This window comes from Phoenix dactylifera, unplaced genomic scaffold, assembly GCF_009389715.1.
Source record: "Phoenix dactylifera cultivar Barhee BC4 unplaced genomic scaffold, palm_55x_up_171113_PBpolish2nd_filt_p 000144F, whole genome shotgun sequence".
Taxonomy (NCBI): Eukaryota; Viridiplantae; Streptophyta; class Magnoliopsida; order Arecales; family Arecaceae; genus Phoenix; species Phoenix dactylifera.
In genome coordinates, this window is record NW_024067699.1 from 808302 (window position 1) to 821244 (window position 12943).

At 46.5% G+C, this 12943-nt stretch overlaps 1 protein-coding gene across 20 annotated transcripts in view; it reads right to left on the reverse strand.

Annotated features, from left to right (window-relative positions):
* Nucleotides 1-4760: 4760 nt before the first annotated feature.
* The window catches only part of LOC103719277, a 33311-nt gene continuing 25128 nt past the window's right edge, over nucleotides 4761-12943 (reverse strand). For 8 of the 20 annotated variants that reach the window (XR_005507344.1, XR_005507332.1, XR_005507335.1 and 5 more), the window contains 3 exons: nucleotides 6228-6595; nucleotides 5769-6148; nucleotides 4761-5535 (listed from right to left, as the gene is read on the reverse strand). The gene's annotated coding sequence lies outside the window, so the exon portion shown is untranslated. Of the gene's footprint in view, nucleotides 5536-5650; nucleotides 6149-6227; nucleotides 6596-12943 lie in introns of all 20 variants that reach the window. The other 12 variants (XR_001880094.3, XR_005507338.1, XR_005507341.1 and 9 more) reach the window with 11 other exon arrangements.

Here is a 12943-nt window from a genome sequence, read left to right on the forward strand (position 1 = left end):
TATCAAAGAAGGATTCATTTAAAAAAATCATGGCACTAGTAGCTCATTTTGATCTAGAGCTACATCAAATGAACGTAAAAATAATATTTTTAATGGGGATCTTGAAGAAGAAGTATATATGTGTCAGCTTGAAGATTTTCATAATGAGAAGGGTAGTTACTTAGTTTGCATGCTAAAGAATGATATATAGACTAAAACAGGCTTTTTGTCAATAGTATATGAAGTTCCACAATGATGTTTTTTCATATAGTTTTTTACAAAGAATATTGTAAATCAATGTATATATCTTAAGATCAATGGGAGCAAATCATCTTCTTTGTCTTATATGTAGATAATATTTTACTTGCAAGCAAAGATTTGGGCTTATTGCATAAGTTCGAGTAATTTCTCACCTAGAACTTTCAAATGAAGGATATAGGTAAAGCTTCTTATATCATTGGTATAGAGATTCCTGGAGATAGAGCCCAGAGAACATTAGGACTATCCCAGGAGGCCTACATTAAAAAAGTTCGAAAAAGGTTTAGGATGAAGGATTATTCACCTATTGTGGCACCATTATTAAAGGGGAAAATTTAGTTTGAATCAATGTTCTCAGATTACATTGGAACAAGAGCAAATGAAAAATATCCCTCATGCTTCTATAGTACGGAGCCTTATGTATGCATAGGTCTGCACTAGATCTAATATTGCATATATAGTAGGAATGTTAGATAAATACCAAAGTAGCCCAGATGTAGAGCATTGGAAAGCTGCAAATGGGTAATGAGGTACTTGCAAGGAACTAAAGACTTCAAGCATACATATAGACATTTTGACTATCTGGATATGGTTAGATATTCAGACTCAGATTTTGCTGGATACAAAAATACAAGGAAGTCTACTTCAGGATACATCTTTCTTGTTGCATAAAGCATAAAGCAAAAGCAAACTATTGATGCATCATCCACTATGGAGGCGGAATTCATTGCATGCTATGAGGCTATATCACAAGCATTATGGTTGTAGAATTTTATATCTGCCCTAAAGTTTGTCGATTTCATTGTTAGGCCGTTGAGACTTTCTATAATATTTTGGTTGTATTTTTCTTCTCTAAAAAGAACAAAAGTGGAAGCCAAAGTAAGCATATCGACATAAAATATTTGGTTATCAGAGAAAAAGTTAAAAACAAGAAATGGCTATGATCCTATGACTAAAGGTTTGTCAACTAAGTTGTTCAGGGATCATATTTGCGATATGGGGCTTGTTGGCTCATTTTGAGTATTTCTTTTAATTCTTTGACTATTATATATGTTTATAAATATATTTGGTTAATTAATTACATGATGTTTATTGTGCACATTAGGTAATTTGTCATGTACAAGATCGTGATCCATTTGGATAAGCAAAATTGGACCCTAAATAATTTTTAAGAAGGTCATTTATAAAGTATCGTGAGGTACTCAATTAGAAACCATGATACATTGTAATATATAGAAGAAAGTGCTTGTCTATAAAGCATGACTGTCATGATTCATGCATAGAGAATTTCTATTTGGATAATAGTTACATAATTAGCTGATTAGTTGAGTGGCAATAAAGTGATTATAACCATATTATTATGTTAACTGTCACTTATGAGGATCGTCTGGTTGCATCATGTGGGCCAAGTGAGAGAAGATTGAATACGTCTCTATGAGACGTAATATGGCCAACATACTTATAGTTTAGTTGCCGGATAATTATGGGTGATAGATAACTATCCACTATCTCTAGGTATAGTCAAAGAAGTTTTCTTAATAGAAGAAAACTGACAAGATTTTGGTTATTGGATAAGGGTCTCCAGCCTAGCTTATTTTTAAGCATGTGATATTCCATCGGTTTTATGGTTTTTACGCAAGCATAGGTTAGAAAACTCCTTATTCTTAAAGTATTCTTGTGGATAAACTTTGATCTACTACTTAAACAAGAACGGCTGGAGGTACACATCATCAATATTATCGCTGCATAAAATTATTTACTTGGGATGTTCCTCACAATAGGTAACATAGTTGCCAGATTTACTTAAACTCTGAAGCCTTCTGTCATTACAGTGGTAAGACTAATACGAAGGAAAAATTTGGAGTTGGTCGGAATCCGTGGTCTTCCAGTGGGGCCTGCAAAACTGGTTAGGATTACGAGTCATACCAAAGAACTGATCTGACAAATACTTGTCAGACCATACACCCATGAAGAAATGCTTTGAGGTTATCATTCCATCAAAGAAACCGTGTCCACCAGACCTACTCGCATTTAAATTCATCCTTTTGCCCTTCAAATCATGCGGGCATCAGTCGTGACTTCTAACCAACTCACATCGTCAGCCTATTCGGTTCCACACCAAGACAACCACCCAAGCAGTACGTGGTGAATGAAATTAAAAATCGAAACAGATGCTTATCCAAAATCATAAAACTGATAGACACTCTTAGTGGGGCTTCATTCCCTTCACACCTCAAAATTCTCCCCCTTCCTGATACTAGTTTTCCTTTTCGCCTGTTCGGAGTCATTCTGTAAACATGAGCATAAGTTCACCACCATCCCCACACAAACCATTCATGTTGTTTATATTATGTATATATAAAGACAGATAAGTTGGCAATGGTGTTTACTGGGCCTTGGGTCGTAGAGTTCTTACTGGAGGTACAAATGGTTAGCTGAAGCCAGGTTTGTAAGATTCTTCAAGCATGCATGGTTCAGCTATATATCGTATTCAACTTTATCATCGCAACTCAAAAGGCCAAGATAATGCTAAAGCAATAGGTCCAAAGCATGGACGGTGGAAGAATTTATTTTGAAGGCAAGATGAAGGAGACATCAATTTTGCTCTCTCTTTTCCTTTTGGACGAGTTTCTTGCTTCTAGAACACAGCTACAAAAAACCGTGAGAAAAATGCAGGGAATCTGATGTTATACATGGCCCGGCACCTCACGTAGGCTCTTTCTCTGAAAGTGACAATGCTGCATGTGATATCCACACAAAAAAAAAATAATACTGTAGATTGGTTAGATGTTTCCATCTAGCCACAGTAGTCCTGCGGAAACAATAACTGTTGCTTGAGACTTTAAAGGCGAGCATTCTTCCCATGGCCTGTCTTTTCTTCTGAAAATTAAACCACTAGAAAGAATCATTTCATTCATCGTCTTGCCTCAGCACCATTAGTTTTTTGCCAGTAGCATCAAATAACTGATGTATCCACTGCTTCTGCAACCATTTAGAAATTTAGCGTTCCAGACTGAATAAGAACATGAGCAATTCTTCTTAGCATTATGATGACAGATATCCAATCTCCTATATTATTATGTTAATTTCTTTGGAAATGGTGGGCAGTGATGTGCAGATCATTAGTTGTGGCTGGTGATAGATATCGTTAGCAGTAGCGAACGATGATGGAGGTCATCAATTGGTGGCTAATTATGGAGATTTTTGATGTTTCATGGCTAGTGGTTCTAGAGATCGATTATGTATCATTGATGGTGGTGGTTAGTGGTAGAGATTGTTGCAAGCGGTGGATGGTGTTGAAGATCCTCAATAATGGTGGACAATTATGAAAACCAAAAGCGGTGATGAATGATGGTGGATGGAGATTGGGTACACCGGATGATGATGGATGATGGTGGGAGGTGGTGGTGGGTTGTGTGTTAGCTAGAGAGAAAGGGGTTCTTTTTTGTCGCTATCCTTTTCTTCTTTATTCTATTTTCATTCCACTCCCTCTCTCTTCTTCGAATGTTCGAAACTGATGAGACAAGACGCATTTTGAGACAAGACGCATTTTGGTCCAAAGAAAAGTGGAAATGGCTGCTCCTACAAATAAAAAAATTTGGGTCGATTTTGCCTAAATACCCTATTGGACTATCTCCCATGAGCTGATTAAAATCAAATATATAAATTAGCAAAGACAGAGCAATCAAATGTACACATCAATTAGGTTTTTGCCATAAAGAAAATATTAATCAGTTTTGACTTTTTGGCTATGCAAATCATGCAATCTGAAAAATACATCAAGTAGTAAACTATACTCGAGCAATTATGAGCTTGCAAGATAGAAAAGAGACAACCTAAAGCAAAATGGAATTGGAACTTCTGTATGATTAAAATGGGAGGAAATTCTTTAATACTTCAGTAATTTTACCGGACGATCATGACCTCTCATCAAAATGTAACATGTAAGGCGCTTGTGTTGGAAATATTAAATAGGTGAAGAGGGACTCTGGAAATCAAAATATATGGTAAGGATTTTCTACTAAGTACAAAGAAAATCAGTGAAAGTGATGGCATTACTGAACAATATTACATGAGTTGCTGAAAGCAGAGAATACTAGAATGGTAACACCATGCACAAACAATGCATATATGATGTTAAAAGCAAAGGTTGAGATCTCTGTTGAAGGGTTTAAGAAGTGATTTAATGGGGGAAAAAAGGACGTGACAGTTATCAGATGAGGATTTCTAGCATACAATTTTTAAAAAATTGCACGATTTCAAAGACCAAAGTAGAGTTCTCCCCAGAACGGATTTGACAATATACTGTACATGAGCGTGGCATCAAATAGAACAAAAGTTGACAAAAGCCACAGTTAGGAATGACATGTTAAAACCACAGTACAGGCAAAAATTATTTAACCCATAGCTGTAAGAAAGCCAACCTTAATGCAGCATTAAAAGGGACATTCATATGAGGGATGTACGAGACATAGATATATAAAGACCGAAAAAAGTAATCTATGAGCATCCTGAAAATTTTGCTAAGATAATATTTGCAGCTCCAATTTGTGGCCTTAAACCCATCAATAGAAGCACAAACTAAAAAGAAAGCAGGTATTATGATAGGAGGCCAGGTAAATAGTCGAGCAAGGATCTATTGAAAGAAATATTTACAATCAGAAAACATATTTTTGTCATTCTGAGAATCTTGACTCCCTATTTTGAAATGAGTAACTCAGCTTTGGCTCCAGTGATAGGTTTTCTTCAGCCTTCCCAGCCTTAATTATTCAAGCATTTTCCAGGTTCTTTTTTCCAGCGGATGTTTGATCAAAGCCATTGACAGCGGGAAGGACAGTGCAGTCAATATTTTCATTTGTTTCGGTGCTCTTGCTGCCCATGGATCTATATTGAAATCTTACATTTGCTCTCTCTGAACCAACTCTGTTATTTGACAGTTTATGCAAATCAGTCACCTTTGACTAGAGTAGTTCTGGTGACAACAGCAGGCACCGCATTGCTGGCTTGTTTTCCAGGATCAGGAGCCAAAGCCACACTTGAGTTGGTTTTGAGACAACAGGTACCACATCATCCATTTCTTTTCTAGAGTCAACAGCCATATCAGCTCTTGAGGTAGTTCTGGGTCAACGACGGGTACCACATCAGACTTGTAACATTGTGAAAATTGGTTGTTCCATCGAACTTCGATGAACTTGTCTTTAACGCTGTAGCACCTGGTGGCGTAGCTGAATTTGCTGCAGTCATTCAGCGCAGAGCTTAATCCAGTTCTTCGGGGAGCACCAGGGACAATTCCAGGAGCTGAAAGTTCAGAAAATTAAACAAAAGAAATGAATCATCAAAAAACATCATGCTTAAAGGATTTAAATAGATTTTAAAACAAAACCAAAGTAAAAGAGCAAAGAACCAAACCTACATATTAAAAGTTTAGTCTTCTTAGCTACAGTTTCTGAATTTTGTGAAACTGATAACCTTCTCATACTAGTCATGATACTGTTTTCTGAATTTTGTGAAATGGATTAACCTTCGCTTACCGGTCTTTATATTGTTGTCAATTATCAGGAACTGATTACCACAGGTATTGGATCTTGATTCTGAAAGGCCATTTAATCTAGCAGCACTGGTCCCTGCATAAGGCTCAACCTGCTGCAATTCATAATATCAGCTATCATACATCATAAGTTACTTTTTAAGATTAAATATATATTCTTCAGCATAACAAAATCCAGAACATGTACAAATTTTTATAAAGAACATATCTGGACCATATTGAGATGTCAGCAACCCATACTCCAACACAATATTGGTTATAAGAGCATCCAAGAAGTTTATACTCATGGGCGTTTTGATCTGACAATCTAGACCATCCCACCTCCACTACATCATGACATCTTATTGGCTCCCAAGATAAAACCTGGAAGCAAAATTAGTTTCTTTATTTGACAAAGAGTAGAATTTCCACTTAATAACAAACTCAATGCAAGGAAACTCACCTTCAGGCTTTCATGCAATCCACAAAATAGAGTTCTCCCATCAGGGTTAGAAGTCATGGAATGCACACTGTTGGTCTGTAATTGAAGAAAGAAGGTCAATAATCTTTCTTTCTTTTTGTTCGTAAAGAAAAAAAATCTTTCTTTCTTTTTGTTCGGTGGGGCAGACGGCTCATACAATCCTGGTATAAATATTTCTAAGAAAATCCGAAAATAAAATGTCACGAAGCACGGTTGGGACAGTTGACGTGGCAGTCCACAAAAACTCTCCAGAGTGCTCCACTACATAGGAGGCGACCCAATCTACCGCTCTAATCACCTCATGGTAGATGTGCCTAGCTATGAAGGATGTGCACTTCCTCGAGCTCCTCCTAATGTCATGCAAGAGGGGGTGAGAGAAGGGTCAATAATCTTTGAAGTTCATACTATTTAGAAATCACAATGTCTAAGCAACAAGCTGAGATCCTGATTGCAGACATCATGAATAATGTTCTAGCCCAATTTACTTTCAGTGTTTTCTATCAAAACACACAGAAATCATTGCTTAAACACTAAACTAGCAAGTGCTATGTCCATGGCTGTTATATAATGGTCCAACTGAAAAAGAATAATGGAAGAGCTATCAAAACATCAGAATTAGATATGACCAATAACAGAAAACAAAGCAAAAGGAGGATACTAACTGATCGATGAAATTTTGATATTTTATTCAGTGTTAATTTCCATATAATTTGAAGAAAATAGTGGATCCAGTTAATCTTCGTCTTCATAGGCAATATCCTACCATTCTAGAGAGAGATTGGATCTGGCTCTTGGGTCTTGGATACTCTATTTTTAAGTTGTCTAGAAGTGTAGACACTTTTGGCACTTGGACCTCGCACCACACAATATGATACAACTGTTCTGCTGATGTCAACAAGAAATGCCAGATATAGGGTATGTTGAACTATCCTGAACCAGATGCACCAAATCGAATCAGCCAAGAACAAGGACGGTTCGGCTCATTATAAATTAAAACACCCCGACCTCGACCATCCAACTGTGTTGGGATCTCTCTCTCCCTCCTCTTCTTCGAACCCTAGCCCATGTTGTCTCTCTCGATCGACACCAACACCAGTAGTAATGTCATCCCCCTTCGAGCATCCGAATCCGTGCGCCTCTCTCTCCCTCCCTCCCTCTCCTTCTCCCTCTCTCCCTCTCCCTCTTTCTCCCCTTTGTCTTCTCTCTCTCCCCCGGTTCTCCTCCTTTTAGGTTAGTGTTAGGGTTTCTCCCTCTCTCCCCTCCTCTCCTAATCATTCCTCTCCGGCACACCTCAACTCAGTATGGCACTTATTGGTATCATACCAAACCGGTAGCATGCGAATATGACCCTTGGTACTGGTTGGTGAATCTTGACACTTAGCCCTATTTTCTTGGTTGTCATGCTAGGGACTCTTAGTTTTGTGTGTTGGACAATTTCAGTGGAGGCTCATGAAAGTTTAACGAAAGCCCCTTGTCATTTTTAATATAAAGTTATCAAGTATATGGACACTTTAACTAAAGTGTCATTATATTTTTGATATAAAGTTATCATTGTTGTATGTAGACTTTACGCAAAATGTCATTATGCTTAATTTAGTATTGTTGCTGGTGGTCCAAACCGAGAACGATTGGCACTGCGGTGTGAACGGGGTTCCGTCTGAGTTGTCTTGGTTGGTGTTAGTTGCGCTCCACCTTCCGCCAAGAAACCTGCAAACAAGCCTTGCACCACCACCAGGGTGGTGATGGCCCTCCGACGGTCAAGTCAGAGGAGATTGGAGGAGGAGGAGAGGTGATAATCGCAAGTAAGAGAGTGCTCTGGGAGATATTGCTCACCTCCCCCCTTTCTCCCCCCAGCCGCATATATACCTGGCTAGGGGGTCTCTCAGGGGGGTTCGTTATCGTGGGGCACGATGGTGTGGCCACTGACATGGCCGTTACAGGGCGTCGTGGAGCAGCACCGGGTACGGCCACGTCAGGGCATAGTGGGGCTCCGCTTTGTACGGCTGATGCAGGAGATCGTGGAGCAGCATCGGATACAGCCGTTGCAGGGAGTAGTGGAGCAGGAGGCCGCGGCGTGCCTCTGGGGAATAGCCTGTCGTTATCAAGAGATCTCCGACTCGGGGTCGGAGCGCTGGATTAAAGGGCAGCCGACTCGGGGTCGGGCTGCGGAGCCGAGGATATTCGACTCGGGGTCGGATTGCTGGATCAAAGGACAGCCGACTCGGGGTCGGGCTGCGGAGCCGAGGGCGTCCGACTCGGGGTCGGATTGCTGGATCAAAGAGCAGCCGACTCGGGGTCGGGCTGCGGAGCCGAGGACGTCCGACTCGGGGTCGGAGCGCTGGATCAAAGGGCAGCCGTAGTCTTCCTGGGCGCGCGTGCCGGTCACGTGGGGCATGGCGGCTTAGTTCCCCCGTAACAGTAGCCCCCCACTTCCGAGCCTGGAACCAGAAGGGGAACAGGTGAAGGGAGTGATGTTTCGGGATTGCCGCCGTTCCTCGGAGAGGCGCGCGCGCTTCGAGCTCCCCGCCCTTTTTATGGCGTATGGCGGTTATTGCTGACCTGGCAGTCTGAGAATTTCGGCGGACATCCTTCCCTAATGGTGTCGATTCGCCTTTGGGGCGCGAGCGACCCTTCGGCAGCCAGGCGTCCTCTGGCGTCATTGAGGCGTCACTTGCCTTTCCGCCTATTTAATCGGGGGCCTTTCCCCGTCCGTCTTCTTCTTTACAGATATTTTCAAGTTTCCCCTTTGCGCTGCTGTTGCTGCCGTCGGACTGTTCACTCGTTTCTCCTTTGGCGCTCTCGGAGCCGTTCTTACCTCTTTTCCGGTGAGTTTTCCCCATTCTTCTGCTTAGGGCTCTCCATACTTTCCCCTCTTATACTAGTGTACTCCAGTCGCTCCGGTCTTTCCCCCCTTCCGGTCCCCGTCCTAACCGTAGGTTTATTGGCCATTAGGAATGGGCGAAGTGAGAGCAGACCAAATTAAGTCGGAGCTGGTCGCCACAGATTTAGACAGACTCGTGGCTCGGTACCACCTTCCCGAGGCCTGCAACGCCACGCTCCCGGGGCCTGAGGAGAGGATGTCCCATCCTCCTCCAGGGAAGATCGCCATCAATGAGGGCATTCTCCAGGCCGGGTTCCGCTTTCCCCCTTCGGACTTGGTCATGCAGGTGCTACGGGGTTTAAGAGTGGCACCGACGCAACTGGTGCCGAACTCGTGGCGGGCCCTGACGGTCTTCCAGGTTCTCTGCCGTATGCACGAGATCTCCGCCACCCTGAATATTTTTTGGGAGTTCTACAGCCTGAGCGGCCACCCCCAGGACAAAGGGTGGTGGTGCTTCGCAGCGCGGCGAGGATGCGGCCTTGTCAAGGAGGTTCCTACCTCCATTCACAAATGGAAGGAGCGCTTCTTTTTTGTTGATGCAGATCCCTCTTGGGAAATCAGGGCGACCTGGGAGACCCCGATGAAGTCTCCGATCGGCCTATCGAGACTGTCAAGGGAGGAGTCCGATGGCTTGGCCGCCTTGAAGGGGTTGGTTGCCGAGGGCCAGCTCCCCCCGGTGGCCCGCCTTATTTCCGAGGATACTTTGGTGAATGTCGGTCTGAGCTCGGTCCCCACCGACCGTGAGTCCGCCACCGATTCTTTCTTGACTTTTTTTCCTTCTTTCGTCCCGTTCTTTCCTTTGGTTTCTCCGTCTCTGACTATCCCGTCCTTTTTGCAGAGATCGACGACGTCATGCGGTCGGTGAAGACAAAGGCTGTTGGTAGGGCGTCCCTGCTGGAAGCAGCCCAGAGGAGAAAACGAGCTCTTCCGAGCGGGGCCCCACCGGCGAAGAAGTCCCGTAAGGAGGTGCCTCCGACGCCGACCGACGAGTCCGGGCCCACCGATCAGGGAGACGTCGTGGGCACGGACCGGCAGCTGACGCTGTATCAGCCCTCCGGTGGTAAGATTGCCGCTACTCCGGAGGTATCATCCGAGCCTGCCCGAGACGGACGGGTCGGACGTGATCGGTCCCCGACCCGGCCTTCGACTCGGTCGGCTCCTGATGACTCGAGGAGGGACACGCCGAGGCCCCGACCGAGCGGGACCCTATCAATTCCTGGGGTGACCCCCGCCCCGAGCGCGATCGGCCGGACTCTTCCCCAGGCGATGGATAGGGGTAAGGCTGCAGAACCACCGTCCGGCTCTGGGGAGAAATCGGGGTCTGCCTTCACTACCGATGGCGCCCGAAATCTCATCGAAACAGTGCTGCTGGAGAAGGACCGTCGGCGGGTCCGGGAGTTGGAGGTCTCTGACGTTGGGGCTGCCAGCTGTGTCTGTCTCATGTCGGTGAGTATTCTTCTGGCCGCTTTTCACCATTTATTGGCTCTGTTGTTCTCCGCCTGACTCCCTTATTTTTCCTATTTCTTAGCTCGCCCAGTACATGATCCGTCTGGAGGAGTGCTACAAGGAACAGGCGGGGCTTCTGGCGAAGGCCGAGGACCGGCTGAAAGCAGTGGAAAAGGGAGGCCAGGCTGTGGCAGGCAGAACAACCGGGGACTTCGAGGCGAGGCTCCGGGAGGCCGAGGAGCGGGCACTCGGCTTTGCTGCCCTCGAGAAGCAACTGTTGGAGGCTCAGGAGCTTGCCTCGGGTCTCGAGGGCGAGGTCAAGAAGGCGGATGAGCGGGCCGAGAAGCAGTCCCGGAAGGCTGCCGACTACCGGGAGAGGTGGGAGAAGGCCCAGCGGTCAGCCGACAACGCCCGCAACCGAATCCGGTCTCTTAAAGCTAAGCTGGGCGAATTGGAGTCGGCCTTGGAGAAGTCCCGTGCGAGCGATCAGGAGCTTCATTCGCGCCTGACGGAGGCTGAGGCTGCTCGCATTGCTGCCGAAGCGAAGCACAAGGAGGCTCGGGCTGAGCTGCTAAGGGTCTCCACCGAGGCGGAAGGCCGGATTGTGGCGAAGGTCTTGGAGGCGAAAGCCCAGATTATGGAGCGGGCAGAGGCGGCGCTGGCCGAGAGGAGTGCGGAAATCGGGCGTCAGGCGGTAGAGGCTTATCGCCAGTCCGCCGAGTTCGCTCATGATATGTCGGAGGCAGTACAGACCTATCGTCAGTCCGACGAGTTTGTCCGTGACGCGTCGGACGCGGGGGCCGAAGCCTTTATCTTAGGCTTCGAGGAGGGCCTGGCAAGGGTGTCGGCTAAGTACCCCGAAGTTGACCTGAGCGAGATTTCCCTTCTCGACTCCTCTCCGGCGCCATTGCCTGCTGGTTCTCCTGCTGCTTCCCTACCTCCTGCGGACGAGCCCGACGTTCCCGACCCGGGAGTTCCTCCAAGCTGACCTCTTGTACCTTTTGTTGTCTTCTCTTTTTTTGTATACCGGGGTTTTGCCAAATTGTATGGGCCTCGGCCCTGAAACAATGAAAATTGATGCAAGTTGAATGTTTCTTCATCTCGCCTTCGTCCTTCTTTTTCTTTTAACTCTCGGTAGCGTCTTGCTGACTCCTGGCTTCCGAAATTCTTCCGGCGCTAAGCCAGGCATCCGAGGGTTAGGCCTCGGAAAATTCTTCCGGCGCTAAGCCAGGCATCTGAGGGTTAGGCCCCAGGAAATTCTTCCGGCGCTAAGCCAGGCATCCGAGGGTTAGGCCTCAGGAAATTCTTCCGGCGCTAAGCCAGGCATCCGAGGGTTAGGCCCCAGGAAACTCTTCCGGCGCTAAGCCAGGCATCCGAGGGTTAGGCCTCAGGAAATTCTTCCGGCGCTAAGCCAGGCATCCGAGGGTTAGGCCTCAGGAAACTCTTCCGGCGCTAAGCCAGGCATCCGAGGGTTGGGCCTCAGGAAATTCTTCCGGCGCTAAGCCGGGCATCCGAGGGTTAGGCCTCAGGAAATTCTTCCGGCGCTAAGCCGGGCATCCGAGGGTTAGGCCCCAGGAAATTCTTCCGGCGCTAAGCCAGGCATCCGAGGGTTAGGCCCCAGGAAACTCTTCCGGCGCTAAGCCAGGCATCCGAGGGTTAGGCCTCAGGAAATTCTTCCGGCGCTAAGCCAGGCATCCGAGGGTTAGGCCTCAGGAAACTCTTCCGGCGCTAAGCCAGGCATCCGAGGGTTGGGCCTCAGGAAATTCTTCCGGCGCTAAGCCGGGCATCCGAGGGTTGGGCCTCAGGAAATTCTTCCGGCGCTAAGCCGGGCATCCGAGGGTTGGGCCTCAGGAAATTCTTCCGGCGCTAAGCCGGGCATCCGAGGGTTAGGCCTCAGGAAATTCTTCCGGCGCTAAGCCAGGCATCCGAGGGTTAGGCCCCAGGAAATTCTTCCGGCGCCGAGCCAGGCATCCGAGGGTTAGGCCTCAGGAAATTCTTCCGGCGTTAAGCCAGGCATCCGAGGGTTAGGCCTCGGGAAATTCTTCCGGCGCTAAGCCAGGCGTCCGAGGGCCGTCAAGCCTCAGGGAATTCCGCTCGTTGGTCGGCCAAGGCTGGCGCAAGCCGAGGCGACCGGTCGGGGCTTCAGGCTAGTCTGCTCCCGGGATGATCGTCGGGTTAGCCTGGCATCCGAGGGCCGAGCCTCGGGAAATTCCGCTCGTTGGTCGGCCAAGGCTGGCGCAAGCCGAGGCGACCGGTCGGGGCTTCAGGCTAGTCTGCTCCCGGGATGATCGTCGGGTTAGCCTGGCATCCGAGGGTTGTCAAGCCTCAGGAAATTCCGCTCGTTGGTCGGCCAAGGCTGGCGCAAGCCGAG